The sequence below is a fragment of the Rutidosis leptorrhynchoides genome, chromosome 8 (assembly GCF_046630445.1).
Source record: "Rutidosis leptorrhynchoides isolate AG116_Rl617_1_P2 chromosome 8, CSIRO_AGI_Rlap_v1, whole genome shotgun sequence".
NCBI lineage: Eukaryota > Viridiplantae > Streptophyta > Magnoliopsida > Asterales > Asteraceae > Rutidosis > Rutidosis leptorrhynchoides.
Genome location: NC_092340.1, coordinates 26,495,838 through 26,511,856, shown reverse-complemented (window position 1 = coordinate 26,511,856; position 16,019 = coordinate 26,495,838). Strand labels below are relative to the sequence as shown.

The 16,019-nt window shown below is 36.6% G+C and overlaps 1 pseudogene; it reads left to right on the top strand.

Moving 5' to 3' along the window:
• LOC139865047 (putative receptor-like protein kinase At3g47110) overlaps window positions 1-11,273 on the top strand; it is a 66,052-nt pseudogene extending 54,779 nt beyond the window's left edge.
• The last annotated feature ends 4,746 nt before the right edge of the window (window positions 11,274-16,019 follow it).

Genomic DNA, 16,019 nt, shown 5'->3' with positions numbered 1-16,019 from the left:
TTTTTCTTGGGTCTACAGGTAGCTCAGACAGATAAAGGCATCTTCTTGCATCAAACCAAGTATGTTGCTGATATTCTGAAGAGGTTTCAAATGGAAGCAGAAAGACCGGCTAAGACTCCGTTGTCTGTGAACCATGGTATTTCACCTGATTGTGAGGGTGCTGCAGTGGACCAAACGTTATACAGGGCTATCATAGGTTCTCTAATGTATCTTACAGCTTCTCGACCAGATATCATGTTTGCGGTTTGTCTGTGTGCTCGTTATCAGGCAAATCCTAATGTTCATCATATGTTAGTGGTTAAGAAGATTATGAGGTATTTGAAAGATACACCGAGTTTAGGGTTATGGTATCCATGTGAGGATGGGTTTGATCTCGCAGCTTACAGTGATTCTGACTATGGAGGATGCAAGAAGGATTTCAAGTCAACATCAGGAGGTTGTCAGTTCCTTGGTAGCAAACTAGTTACATGGTAGTGTAAGAAGCAGACAGCAGTGGCTCAGTCCACTTGTGAAGCAGAATACATTGCCTCGGCCAGCTGTACATCACAGGTCATCTGGATTCAACAGCAACTACGTGACTACGGTTTGCAAATTTCTAACACTCCTATTTATGTTGATAATACTGCTGCCATAGCTGTCACTAAAAATCCCGTAAATCATTCTAAAACGAAACACATAGGGATTAAATACCATTTCATTAGAGACTGCTATGAGAAAAAGTTGATAGATGTTGTGCAAATAGACACTATGTTCTAGAGGGCTGATCTTTTCACAAAAGCTTTTGATAAACCGCGTTTTAATTACTTGTTAAACGAAATAGGTATTAAATTGCTTTCTGATGTGATTCCTAAAACGGAGGTTCCTAACACAGAGGAGCCAAACCAAGAGACTGAGTTGTGAAGGGTTTGCAACATCTTGTATAGTATGTGTAGCATTGCATGGTCGTTGGTAGGTCATTTGCATGTTTACTTTTCATTTGCATGATAGATTAGTTTTTGATGATGTTTATGCATGTTTGCTTATGTTTTTAGATAGTTTTATGTTTTTGTACAGAGAAAATAGAAAAGCCATAAAAATCAGAAAAACAAATAAAAATTAAAAACGGAAAATTTATAAAAATTGAAAAGCCTGAAAATGAGTTGCTTATTATATTTGTGGGGAAGTGATTGCAATTCTGAAGTGACATGCAAGTTGTGAAAAACAAGTAATACAGAATGATAGATAATGTATTGGTAGACTTTATTGGCCTAACTCTAGATAGAGATGATCACATTAACAAAACGTAAATATCATGATGAGGAAATCATGGAAAGATTTACAGCGGTTGAGGGTAGTCACCTACTTATCACTGAATATGTACTGAGAAATGATTGTTCAGAAACTCAACAGACGGTTGAGGTCTCCCCTACTACGATTTATACTCGGTAGCAAAAGGATAATTTTGTGAGTCCCCAAGGTGAGCATACTTTGTCTAGGATGCATACCTGTTTCTATTTACCTTTATTACTTGGACCGAAATCCAACAACGTACATATCGGATACCCAAAGGGAGGTGTTTTCTCTTGAAGGGTTGAGAAGTGCAGTCTTGTATCACAGACATAGAATGATTTGTATATTGCAATGTCATCGGGTTCTAGATTTCAAAATCAGAAGATTGATTTTCTGTGCAGTTACTACTAACGTCAAAGACAGTAGTGCATCATCATCATGTATAGTTGTATTTACTTATTTATTTTGTTTGTTTTATTTATGGAGAAAAGACAACATCAGATAATCCACAAAAAAAAAAAAAAAAATATTATGGTCTGTTTATGTTTATTCCTTTAAAGTTGTAAATAATTTGATGCGCAACCTAGCTGCAAGAGAATCATGGATCGAGAATTGAACAAAGCTTCAGAGATTCCTCGATTTTCTATGTCTGCGACAACATATATTCCAATCGGAGACTTATTATGAACACTTTAGTTATCTACATCCGAGGGGGAGAATTTATCAGATCATCAGATATAGAGAACTTAAATCATTCAGTCTTTTATCTATGGTATGGGATTATGCCTATTGGCCTGGATCGAGGGAATATCTTCTGGAGGATATCTTATACATCATACCATCCATCCAACATCATACATCATACGATTTCCGTTTAAGTATGGGGTTTATAGCGGCCGGTATGCGTTTTTAACAAAGTATGCAATAAATTTGAGATTCACAAGGTTATCTGAAACGAAAAGTGTAAGTTTAAGGTAGAAGCTCATGGCTGACAGGGTTGCTAGAAACATCGTGAGATGGTTCTGTTCAATTAGATTGAAAGTACATTGATATGATAAGAGGACAGCGTCAACATGTTGTGCTCAATTGTTCTACCTGAAACATCGTGCGATCTCAAATGAGGACTGACTTCGTGCTCAAAATCTATCATTGTAAAATGTTAAAGTAATTAATATAACGTGATCATCGAAGTCTAGGGTGAAAGTTGGTAAATGTTTATTGATATGTTTGAAAGTTGTTTTGTATATGTTTTATCAAGTACTTAATGAATGAAGCGTGAAACTACATGTCATTTTAGTTCAGTTCTGATCCCCGAATCATAAGATTAAATCAGTGTGATATGTTAACTCACAAAAACATGTGTTATACTTTTCGTACTGGGCTTCATGATAAGTAGTATTATTTATTCTTACGCTGATAACCTCGTTTATCTGTTTGCTATGAGTTTGATGTTAGAATATGTTTTACAGAATATGTCGGCTATAATATTGCTAATCATGATATGCTGGATCTTGTACAGTAGTTTGCTTTATGAATTTGCATATGCTTTCCTATCTGGAGAGTCCATATTTGATTACATGAATTAGATTAGCTGCATGTGCATCTTTGTTTAGTGTATTAAGTCAAGCAACTCAGTTCTCGAAAAGGTTTACTGTGAAAGGAATTCTATATTTTTAGTTAATTTTGAAACCAAGTTGTTTGGAACATAAAGATACAAAGCGTGTTAAATATATACTGTGGAGATCAGTCCCAGGGGGGTGGAATAGGTAAGGGTTTGTGAAATTGAAATCGAAATTTCCTAAGTTGTACACCCTAAAGACAGACGACCGATTGAGGCTACACACTCGACCGAGTAAGTGTACACACACGACCGCATGTGTCAATTACTCGACCGATCAAGTTTTAAATAATGAGTTATGTTTATAACACACTCGACTGAGTATGTATACTCGCACGGCCGAGTGAGATACACACTCGACCGAGTGTGTCTGTGAGTATAAATGGACTGGGGTCTCGAACGGCTCAGAACACTTTGGTGTTTTTGAGCGGATTTTACCTAGATTTTTCGAAGCTAAAGAAGGAGTTTTTGATCGTGCTATTTACCTACATCTTTCTCTTGTGATTACAGTGCCACTAACTAGGTATTCTAACTCGTTTTAGTTTGTTCATAATCTTTAATTTTATATTCAAAGTGCAAAACTCAAATCGAACGATGTTAAGACTTAATCTGTTATAATTGATGCTATGAACTTGTTAGTCGGCCTGCTTAGATGTTATTGTGACCAGATCTTGAAGCAAAATCAACAGATTTGATTGATTTGGAAAATTGGAGGTCTCATATCTGATGAACACGATCGACCGAGTGTGCGACACACTCGACCGAGTGAGTCCACACATTCGACCGTTCCAAATCACACACGACCGTGTGTGTATCCACACTCGACCGAGTGTATAGAAACCCTTATTTTTAAGATTTTGCTATTTTTGATTGTTTTGTTATGATATCAGGTTTAAACTGAAAGTGTTGCATAGTTTTGCTTTTAGAATGTTAGGTCCAAGTAGTAGGTTAAGTGGAACTTGGAAGTATGATCTGGAACGTAGGAAAGCATTGGCCGAACATAGGCATATCCTCGTAGAGACCAAAGTTGTTGCAACACAGTTCACGAAGGATCAGTGGAAAGGTTTAGATTGCTTGACGTTTCTACAGATTGGGAATCATTACTGTCCTAAGCTAATCCAAGAGTTCTATTCTAGTGTGACCATAGAGAAGAAGCATGTTCAGGCTAATTTCTTGGGTGTTGACTATAAGTGGACCATAGATGACTTTGCAGATAACCTTCTATTGAATTACTAAGGAGCCAAGATTTACTGCTCTAGTAAAGATCTTAGGAAGATTTCTAGCAAGTTTGATGCCGGTGGGGTGGCTTCTCACATCACTAAGCCAGGATATGTAATTGGTTCTAGCAGAATTGAGGTCAGAGAGAGCGATGTTAGGGATGACTTGATGCTTAACATGAGAATTATCAAAAGAAATGTGGTGTTTAGAGATCCTCATGATGATTTACTATCTGGTACTGAGGCTGTTCTATTGTACTGTCTTATGGAACGTATCAAGGTGAATTTTGGTCAGATAGTCATTAATGTCATGAAGGATACTTTGGACGATGAGGAAAAACCATTTCCTTATGCAGTTCTTTTAAATCATTTGTTTGATGAGATTGATCTGGATGAGGACACGAATTATGAATGGAATCAGGTTCCAGAGGAAGTTATTGAAGGATAGTTCTCATGCTTATGATTTCATGTGCTTATGTTTATTTATGGTTGTTTTGTCATTTGATTAGGCTAGCTTGTTAGCCTTAATACTATGGTGTGTAATAAACAATAACTTCTGGATGACGAAACTGTGTGTTTTATTTAATGTGTTTGTTATGTTTGTTAATTCATTGATTCATATAATTCATTAGATACCCCATGATACATGGAGGTAAATGCTTATTAGTTATGTTGTATTGAGTGTTTTTCAGCTATTCACTATGTCTCAAGAACAACATCAGATGTCTGATGAAGAACGTGAACCACGAATCCCATTATCTTCTGAGTTACCGGGTCTGATTGGTCGAGAAGATACAAACGTACTTGCGTGTGTTGATGAAAAGGGTTCAGAGGCCCAAAGAGGAGGTTTTGGTCCGATCATTACTTTCTTGAAACGTTCCAGGATCTTTAAAGCTATTACTGCTGAGTGCACTCCGCATTATTCTCATCAGAGAAAATTCTGGGAGGTTGCCCAAGTTGTTACTGAAGATAACAAGAAGGTGATATTGAGTTCTATCAACAACATGATTGTTCGTATTTCTGCACAGACTATCATGGAAGATTTAGGGTTTCTGGACAATGATGATATGCCAACTGATTTTCCGATTTTGAAGGTTAGAAGGTGTTTAAAGAGGTGTGGTTATACTGGTGACATAACCAAAGCTGTTAAACGTACGAAACTTCCAAGGCAGTATCGATACTTTACATACATTCTTCTTAGATGTTTGAGCCCGATGCAAGGAGGTTTTGATGAGATGACAGCAAAGTACAGCTCTATGTTTGTTGCGTTGGTTTTGAACGCTACTTTTAACTTTTCACAGGTGATATTTGATGCGATGGTTCTAAACGTGAAGAGAAAAGTTCATCTGGTGTTCCCGAGGTTTCTTCAGATTATGCTAGAGAAGCAGGTTCAAGGGTTGGTAAAGATACCTGAGGATGAACTAAAGCAGAATCATTTAAATAATCAATCTTTCAACAGGTTTTTGCAGAGCCGAGTGGAAGTACCGGAGAAAGGATTGATTGGTCATCTGGTTAATGAGAACTACGTGTGTCCAGAAGGCTTGAGTTTCTGACATGAAAACAGTAATTCAGGGGATGAAACTGATATTACTGTTGCAGGTGAAGAAGAGGTGAATCAGCCTCCACCAAAACAAACTGGTCCTCGATTGATTGATGAAAATGATGTAACAGCGCTTGATGATAGTCAAGTGGATTTAGTGAAACGAAAGTTAGCTGAAGCTCCCAAGGTGTCAACAAGAGGGAGACAGAAACGTTTGAAGATTTTGGTTAAAGATGGAAGTTCGTCTTCCACAACAAAGTCCCAGCCGAAGGTTGCTCAGACTGGTCCAGCTACTGGTGGGTCTACTCAAGCTCCACCCACTCAACTACAACAAACTATCTCTTCTCAGCAAGTTCAAACTTCTCAACGCTCAGAGACTACTGCAGGTGATATGACAGGAATTGTTAACCGAAAGTTGATTCAGTTGTCTGCGGATTTTGCTAAGTTCCAAAAGGCCGTTGATGAAGATACGAAGAAGACAACATCTCAAATGTCTGCATTGAGGTTGAAGATTGGTGAGCAGGAGAAAAATATGGAAAGTCAGGCTGGAGAAATTTTATCTCTTCAGACACAAAACAAAGATCTGACGGATAGATTGAACGAATAGGAGAAGAGGATTGTGGTTGAAGAAGAGGATGATGAACCAGATCCATTTGGTACTTTTGGTGAGGCGGAAGAGGACAGAGCTGTTGAAGTTGCTAAAGGCTACACGGAGGATAACCCGCTGTATGTAACTCCTCTTCAAGTTATAACAGTTTCTGAATTTTTAGCTATGCAGGATCGTCTTAATCATACAACTGTTTACACTGATTTAGAAGAAGGGGAGATCCCTCCGGATCTGACCGAAACTGAGCAGGAATTGATGGAGCGTCTAGAGCGAGAAGCTAAGGAATCTGCTGACGCTACATCAAAAGCTGCAACTGAGGCTTCGACATCAGGAGCTCAGAATTTTGATGATGAAATGAGTGATACTGATGTTTTTGGTGAAAGTGATAACAGCTTTGATGAGGTTGTTATTGAGGATGAGCCAACTGAGCCTTATCCTCGTTATGAAGGCGTTGGTGATGATCTTCCAACTTTTGCTGATTATTTTGAGATGAATGATGAGCTTTTGAACAGAAAATGTAAAGAAAAGGAACAGAAGGAACAAGAAAGTGTGTTACCAGAAGGTTTCTTGCCGATGAAGATCAACAAAGAGAAGGTTGAAATGTTGGAAGAAGAATGGAAGATTCTGATGCGGATTAGGAAGTATGTGATGAAACCTGAAGTAGAGCCGTAGTTTTTGAAGTTTATCGAGCACTGTGAAAGTTTACGTGCTAAAGGAAAGATCATAGCCTGGGCCTATATTAAAGAATTTGATATGTATGCGATCAAGAAAGAATATGGAGTGGATTATATCAAGTCTCCATATGAATTCAAAACGTTACCTTATTTTGAGTTTATGCAGGTGGCCAGGCTTAAGATGTTGTATCAGGATTATAGTGGAATTCCTGATGTTTTGGTTCGCAAGATAAAGAGATCATATCATTCACCTAATTTCTTAGGTTTTCGTCCTCAGTTTTCGAAGATTTCTTATCGAACGAACAAGAAAACAGGGGATAGAAGGAAGATAGTAAAATATAAACCTGTGAAGTATATGCGGAAGGTTCCTTTGAGAAAGATGCCGTAGCACCTCAGTCCTCGTTTTCGTTGGTGGTATTATGATGAACGCTCAGAGGAAGCAGTTATTGTGTTAGACAAGGATGGTGGAGATGAAAATGATAGTATAAGGGTTCTAGATCCAGTTTGGTTGCGAAACTGCTGTGAGGAAGATATGTTTACCCTTTACTACAATCGGATGTTGTATCGCCTAGAAAATCGTGTGCAGGCTGAATAGTACTGCAGGGTTGTGAAACTTTGCTATTTGAAGAACTGGGTGACAGATCCGTTTACTGATTGATAATCGAATTTTTCTGTTCTACGGCTAGGTCTTAGGGGGGGTTTGTTGGTGCATGAATCCCCAGCCGTAGTTTATTATTACGTTTAGTACATTCGGTTATGTAATAATGTTGTTTACTAGTGACTATTGATTACTATGGTGATTGTGCATTCTTAATTAATTAAATAATCAATATGTTAAACTGCACACAGTCGACCGAGTGTGTGTACACACTCGACCGACTGTGTAAGTCAGTCGACCGACTGGCAAACACACTCGACCGAGTGTGTCTGACTTGCAGTATATATATGGGATTAGACTTCTTTGAAGAGGTTACTCGTCCCTTTTGTTCCAAGTCGTAGTTTGTCGTCTCCAGAGAACCCTAACACCGAATACCATCGAAATATATCGTCTAGGAGTCGATCTAATCTAGGTTTTTGCTCTAGGTTTGACCAATTCGATCCAGAAACGGCCCGTATCTCGATTTAACTCTATTCTATTGTGTTCCGCCTTTAGTTTAGAGTTCAAGAGACCTAAGATCCAAAGAATTATCGTCTACAGGAGGCATACCTAAGGAGGTTAGTTTGCTCTCGAAACTTACTTTTGTTTCACTTGACAATAATAACTTAAGTGGTGGAATCCCATCTTTCTTGGGAAATATCACATCCATAAGAAATTTCTCCGTTACATCGAATCCTTTGGGTGGGAATATTCCGGACACCTTAGGTAGTTGGAAAAGTTTAAGAAGGTTTGATGCTGCAGATTGTAAATTATATGGAACGATACCTCGTTCCCTTTATAACCTCTCGTTCCTAAATACTTCGTACTTGGCCAGGAATCAACTTAGTGGTACTATTCCACCCGATATTGGTGCAACGCTCCCAAATCTTGTCTTTTTTCAATTAATGGACAACCAACTTGGTGGATTTCTTCCACCCTCGATATCTAATTGTTCCAAGTTAAGATTTCTTTTACTCGTCAACAATAGTTTTAGGGGGAAGTTGACTATCGACTTTGGAAAATTAAGTAGTATTTCTGTATTAGCCTTGGGTGATAACAACCTCCATGGATGCACAGAAGCTGGTGAAATGAAATTTATTGATTTTTTGAAAAACTGCAGTAAATTAAAGACATTATATCTTGGTAATTGCAAGTTTGAAGGAGTTCTTCCAGCATCCATTGGTAATCTTTCAGATCAAATAGAAAACCTAGATGTGGGAGGGAATAAGTTTTGCGGAAACATCCCTTTAGGGATAGGTAATCTGGTTGGATTAATCGTTTTAGAATTATCTGCTAACCAATTTACAGGAGACATACCTTCTGTTATTAGTAACCTTCAAAATCTACAACAACTTAGTGTATTCCAAAACCAACTTTCAGGGTGGATCCCAGATGCCGTTGGAAACTTATCGATATTAGGTACTCTGTATTTAGATTCCAACCTACTTGAAGGCCATATTCCATCACGCCTGGGGAACTGTCACCAATTATCAGAATTGTAACTTTATGACAACAAACTTAGCGGCAACATACCGAAAGAAATTCTACAACTTTCATCGCTAAGCCTAACAGTTAGTCTTTCTCATAACAATTTGACTGGTTCAGTTCCAGAAGAGGTTGGAGACCTTAAGATGTTGAGTACTTTGGATTTTTCTGAAAATCGTTTATCGGGTAACATACCTAGTAGCCTTGGTGGTTGCACTAGCCTTACATTCTTATCCCTCAAGGGAAACTTATTTCAAGGCATGATACTATCGTCGTTAAGTTCTCTGAGAGGACTGGAAACAATTGATCTATCTTATAATAATTTATCGGGCGAAATTCCACGGTTATTCGAACGGTTCTCGTTACAATATTTGAACCTATCATTTAATGATTTTGAGGGTGAAGTACCGGTATTAGGAGTATTTTCTAATTCAAGTTCATTTTCAGTTGTGGGAAATAGTAGGCTTTGTGGTGGCTTGGTTAAACTCGGGTTACCCAAATGTAAGGAGATGAAGAAACATAATGAAAAAAGTTTCCTCTTTTTTTGATAATCATTTTGATTGTGTTTGCACTCATTAGCATAATAGGTTACATGTACATTTGTTGTAAAAGGAAAAGAGATTCCCTAGTGCCACAGTCATCATCGACGAATGGACGATTCTTGAGAGTTTCATACAGTCAGCTTCTCAAGGCTACCAATGGCTTCTCTGAAGCGAACTTGATTGGCAAGGGTGGGTTTAGTTCTGTTTATAAAGGAACACTTGATGAAGATGAAAAATTGGTTGCAGTCAAAGTATTACATCTTCAAAACCGAGGAGCGGACAGAAGTTTTTTAGCGGAGTGCGAAGTATGGCGGAGTATTCGACATCGCAATTTGTTGAAGATAATAACCTCGTGTTCAGGTGTTGACTTTCAAGGCAATGATTTTAAAGCTTTGGTTTATGAGTTCATGCCCAATGGAAGTTTACATGATTGGCTGCATTCAAGTGAAAGTTATACATCTAAACTTGATCTTCTTCAGAGGATAAATATTCTCATCAATGTCGCATCTGCACTTGATTATCTTCACAATAATTGCATTCCAAGTGTTGTTCATGGTGACTTGAAGCCTAGCAACATTTTACTTGATGAAGTTATGGTGGGCCATGTTGGAGACTTTGGTTTAGCTCGATTTCTTGGAACAGATTCAATCGTAAACAACTCATCCGTCGTTAAAGGAACAATTGGTTATGCACCTCCAGGTAAATTTATGTACTCTTATACATACTAAAACTAATACTATGGTGCGTTTGATAAAACTGAATAATTAAGCGTTGAATGGATCATAATCTAAATGATTCAAAGGTTCCGAAAGAAGCTAGGTTTGAATGACAATAACCTGTTTGATAATCATTTTGAACGAATAAATGCGAATGATGTAAAATTACCTTATTAACCTTTGAAATGAATAAAATATACAATATAGTTGTTCAATAAGTGTTCTTGATATAATTGATATTATCTAAAGTGAATATTACATAAAATTTAGGTTCTTAATATTATAAAGTAAATTCCAACTCTGAATGATTCACCACTGAATGTTGAACCATTCAGCACCATTTGTTATTCAAAGGTCAGAAACAAACGCGTTGAATGTTGAATGGTTCCACATTCAGCTTTGAACCATTCAATTAAGAGATAAACAAACTCACCCTAAGTCCTCTTAATTGAATGCTTCAATGCTGAATATTCAACCCATTTGTTTTTAACCTCTGAATGACACGTGATGCTAAATGGTTCAACATTCATTGTTGAACCATTCAGTAGACATGCTTTTAACCATCAACGTTACATCATTGTCTATAACTTGCAGAGTATGGTCTTGGGAATGAGATGACAACCACCGGGGATATCTATAGTTACGGAATATTATTATTAGAGGTGATGACGGGGAAAAAGCCGACAGATGACATATTTAAGGAAGGTGTTAGCCTTCATAACTTTACCTACATGGCCTTACCAAATCTTGTAAATGATATTATCGATGGGGAACTTCTAAAATTTAAACATGAAGATTTTGTCGATGCGGAAAGAAAGGTTTCAAATGCAAAAATTATAGAGGAATGTATGGCTTTAATTGTTAAGATTGGAGTATCATGCTCTGTAGATTCCCCATCTCAACGGATGAGTATCGAAAATGTTATCCATGAGTTGCAGCATATTCTGGATACAATTCAACGAATTTGAGGTACCCTGTTTTATCTTTTTAATGATATGTAGATTATCACTAAATGGTTTGATTTGATCAGTGTATTTGTCTTTCAGCCGTGCAGGTATAGTACCAAGATTGCATTGAGGAGTTGAAAGTGAATACCAAGTAGAAGATGATGTGTATTAGACTTCCATTATATTAACTCTCATAGATGTACAATATACAGTTTGATTACATGGTGATATAATTATATGAGTTCGGTTATGTAGCAATTCAAGGTATAACACATTGTCTTGCGAGGTACCAAAAATATATCAAGAACACCCCTTGTAATTTTACAAAGAGGAACATACTCTACAATCTATATCTATATCTATCTATCTATCTATCTATCTATCTATCTATCTATCTATCTATCTATATATATATTCTATATCTATATCTATATCTATATTCTATATTATATATAATAACAAAGTTGATTTTAGCTAATTAACATTCAAAAAATTTAAATGGAGTAAAAAGAACCATTAGATTAACTCTTAACTTTTAATAATGATCATTGAATCATTGATTTAGTTGATCACTCAACATTTGTATCTCTTTTCATTTTCAATTCTTTGCTGACACATTTACCCTCCACTAAAGAATACGGGCTATTTCATTCCATTCCATTCCATTATTCAATTTAACAAAAAACAATAAGGCTCCTTCACGTTTCAAAACCCAGTTAGGGTTCTTAGATTGCAATTCATAATCAAAAACGCTCCTTCCTGTTTCAAAATGAAATTATGGCTCTTAGGTTCCAATCGATTTGAATAAGTATCGCTGATGTGATTATATACGTTTCCGATAATTAGAATGGACGAAAAAACACATCAAAAACGCTCCTTCCTGTTTCAAAATGAAATTATGGCTCTTAGGTTCCAATCGATTTGAATAAGTATCGCTGATGTGATTATATACGTTTCCGATAATTAGAATGGAAAAACGCTCCTTCCTGTTTCAAAATGAAATTATGGCTCTTAGGTTCCAATCGATTTGAATAAGTATCGCTGATGTGATTATATACGTTTCCGATAATTAGAATGGACGAAAAACACATCAAAAACGCTCCTTCCTGTTTCAAAATCAAATTATGGCTCTTAGGTTCCAATGGATTTGAATAAGTATCGCTGATGTGATTATATACGTTTCCGATAATTAGAATGGACGAAAAAACACGAAGTCGCGTTCCATATCCGATTAAAATGAAGGTTCTTCAAATATTCGATCATGGATTACATGCGGAAACGAAGACATGGCGAAATACAATTGAAGATGGACATATTCATGCCTCATAATCCATTCCAGTCTATCAAAACTGTAATATGTATGTCACGATATATTATTATAAGCTTTTCTCCATGTCTGATCTATTTAATTGATATATCAAATAGGTGCTGGTTAAAAATTTGAAGTTGGATTGATTTGATTCTTAAAAGACGGAATTATGGATTATTGTACTTAAATTGCAGGTAATAATTGGTTTTCATAATTGTTATTATTGTTGATGGGTTAATTTGTATGTTTTATATTGAAGTTATTACTATTATAGGTTTATAATTGAAAGTAACTAATTGGAATTTGAACAATAAAGATTGATATTGATATGTAATACATGTATTGCATTTGTAGGTTTTTGTAAATCGACTAATGGTCGCAACAAAAATGGGTCTGTAATCACGGAGAGGCTTTTGCCCTAAAACTCAATTCTGGTAAGACATGCTATATTTACTTTATTTCGGTTAATTTTTATTAATTCATATCTTTCAACTAATGTATAATATCACATTATCAAGGTGTATTACATTATATGCTCATGGATTAATTTGCACAATATGTAAGACTGAGATTAATTTGTCACTTATTATCTATTCTTAATATGCACAATTTGGAAGATTGAGTTTAATTTGAACAATCTAATAAGTTAATTTTTAATCTCACAGTGTGCATCGTTATTAAATCTACTCTTAATTTCTTTTTTTTATCCCTCTAATGTGAAAGATTTGGATTAATTTGTCTAATTTAACTTTGATAGCTTCAATAAAGTTCAAGTTATATTTAGCTAACTCCATGATTATTCGACTACTTTAGAAATACATATATGAGAATGAGTTTGTAACCCTGTTAAACCAGTGCTGTTTACGGGCTTATTATAGCCTTGAAGCTCCCACTAAGAAAATGAGCAACCCAATATTAGTCAGAAGGCAGGGAAAACAAATCATATCTTGTCACCCTTTTTGACTAAACCGTGTAATTAATTTTGTATGCTTATATTTGAAGTTTTCAAGGCAGGCATCTGATACTTGGAACTTGCTTTTTGCGGGGGCATATCGATATATATATATATGTGATGTTTACAAAGGTAGATTTAAATAACGCATTCTAAATTGGTCACTAAACTTCAGAACACATTTGCTAAAACCATTAAATTTTCTAACTATTATAAATTTGGGTAACTTTGACTAAGAAACCTACAAACAGTTGGCGTGCTTTGTTTTGTAGCGATTTTGTAAAGGGAATATGTGGGTTATGGTTGTGTGTTTCATTGCTCAAATGGATTGGTTGATCAATTTGACAAACAATGAGTTTTCGACACCCCTTATTGCTAACAGTTAATTATATTTTTATGTATTGTATCAATCAGGTAACGGGCTTAAATGTAGATATTTCATAAATAAAGAGGGCTTTCTAAGTTTCATTGTTGATTTATCATTTATGAGACAACTAAATGCAGTTTGTTGGTGGAACATAACCACTTCATTGATCTTGAAGCCTTGTGGAACTAATTTTTTTTTTTTTTTTTTTTTTCCTCTCTTCTGATTTAGAAAATCCATAAAGCTGTTCATCTTCTTCAACCTCCATCAAGCTTAGCTTCTCTTCCGTGCTGCCTTTTCCGGTTTGTAGATCTACACTTCTGCTTTCATCTCCGACCACCGGCACCTCGCCGGTGGTTCGGTTTTGTCGCTTTTTTTCGTAATAATCTTCAGTCGCCCCTTTCTCTTTTGACGATCTAAGGTCCATTCGGCTGCTCCGGTGACAGATCCGGCGAGCAGGCGGCGATTCCGGGTGTTTTTCACACGGGATCTGCTTTCTGGTTTTGTTTTGTGTTGTGTTGGCTTGGATCTTGGTTTCCGTTCATTGGGGAACGGTTTCGACCTTGTTTGTCTTTGTCTTGTCCCTTTAGATCGGTTTCGGTATTCTTGATGGGTGTAGGCGGCGAGCTCCGGCAGGAGTTCTATACCCTTTTGATCGGAGCTTGGTTTTGCAGGTATAGGCTTAGATTTACAGGTTGGGTGTTTGATGTGTATTTGTGTGTTGAAATCTGTTGATTCCCGCTGTTGGTTTGCTGCCGGTGACTTTCCTGGGCAGTTGGTGATTGTTGATGATCAATATGGTTGTTAATGGTTGTTGGCTGTTCGGGGTGGTTACGGTTGGAGACGTTCGGGATCTGGTGTTCTGTTGTAGTTTAGCTTATTAGAAAACTTGGCGAGGTGACTGGCTCCTTTATGGTTCGGCTCTGCTGTTTGATCTGTTTAGGTGCGGTGGGTTTGGTTCTTTTTCCATTTTTCTCGTCGTTGGGTCTTTATTGGGCTTGATGTGTTGCCGGCGTTGTCAATTCAGTTGGCTTCGGCAAATAGGCCTCGGGTTAGGTGTTCGGGTTGGTCCGATGGAAGATTTGAATCTACTGTTTCGGTGGAGTGAAGCTTGCAGGGTCGGATACGGCGTCGGGTTTATGTGTTTGTTTTAGGATTTAGGATTGGTGGTTTGTATTTCAATTGTAACTTCAATTCAATAGCGACCGCTCACTGTCAATGTTTTCGTCAATGTTTACGTTCATGGTTTTGGACGAATTGAGCGTGTCCCAATGTACTTTTGGTCGCCTGTGACCGAGTACTCCTCCAATAGATCGATACGATCTATCAATGTTGTACCACCGGATCCTTGGTTCTTTATATATATACATATTAATATTTTCGCCAAAAAAAAAAAAAAGCTTTCATAAAGAGTATTATGCTTTTTCTAACAAACTATATTTAACTACTCCTTAAACAACTTTGTCTTTGATAGCTACTTGATCTGTTTACTGTGTATGGCTATTTTATATGAATAAGTTTATGCATTTGGCAGGTGTTTTGAATTATTTATACACATACCATCCGTTTCCAAGGAGTGTTATACATATATATACACCATGTAGGCAAATCGACATGTATTAACTACTGATGAATGGCTTCGAGTTGAAGCGACCGACATTATATATGCACTTGGTGATCATGCTACGATAAACCGAATAAAAGTTATGGTACAGTATTTCTTTAACTTTGACAACATGGCATTGAGTAGATGCAAAAGTCATGCTACGATAAACCGAATAAAAGTTATGGTACAGTATTTCTTTAACTTTGACAACATGGCATTGAGTAGATGCAAAAGTCACAATAGTATTTATCTAATGAAAGCACTTTTGCATTATTTATTTGGTTCTTGATAGGAGGATATCTCATCTATTTATCTATTAGTTGCCAGTTTGAATTTTAATTAGTTGTTAACTTTGCAGCTGGTCATCATTGAAAACTGTAATTCATCAGGCATTTGTAAAGCAAAGACTTGCCTGAAAGGTCAAAGTCTATATGGTGTGATTGGAAGTCCTGCATATGTTGCCCCTAAATTCAATATGTAGGAGAGGTAGTATAACAATTTTTTTATTTTTTTTTAAACCAACGTCAACATGCAAT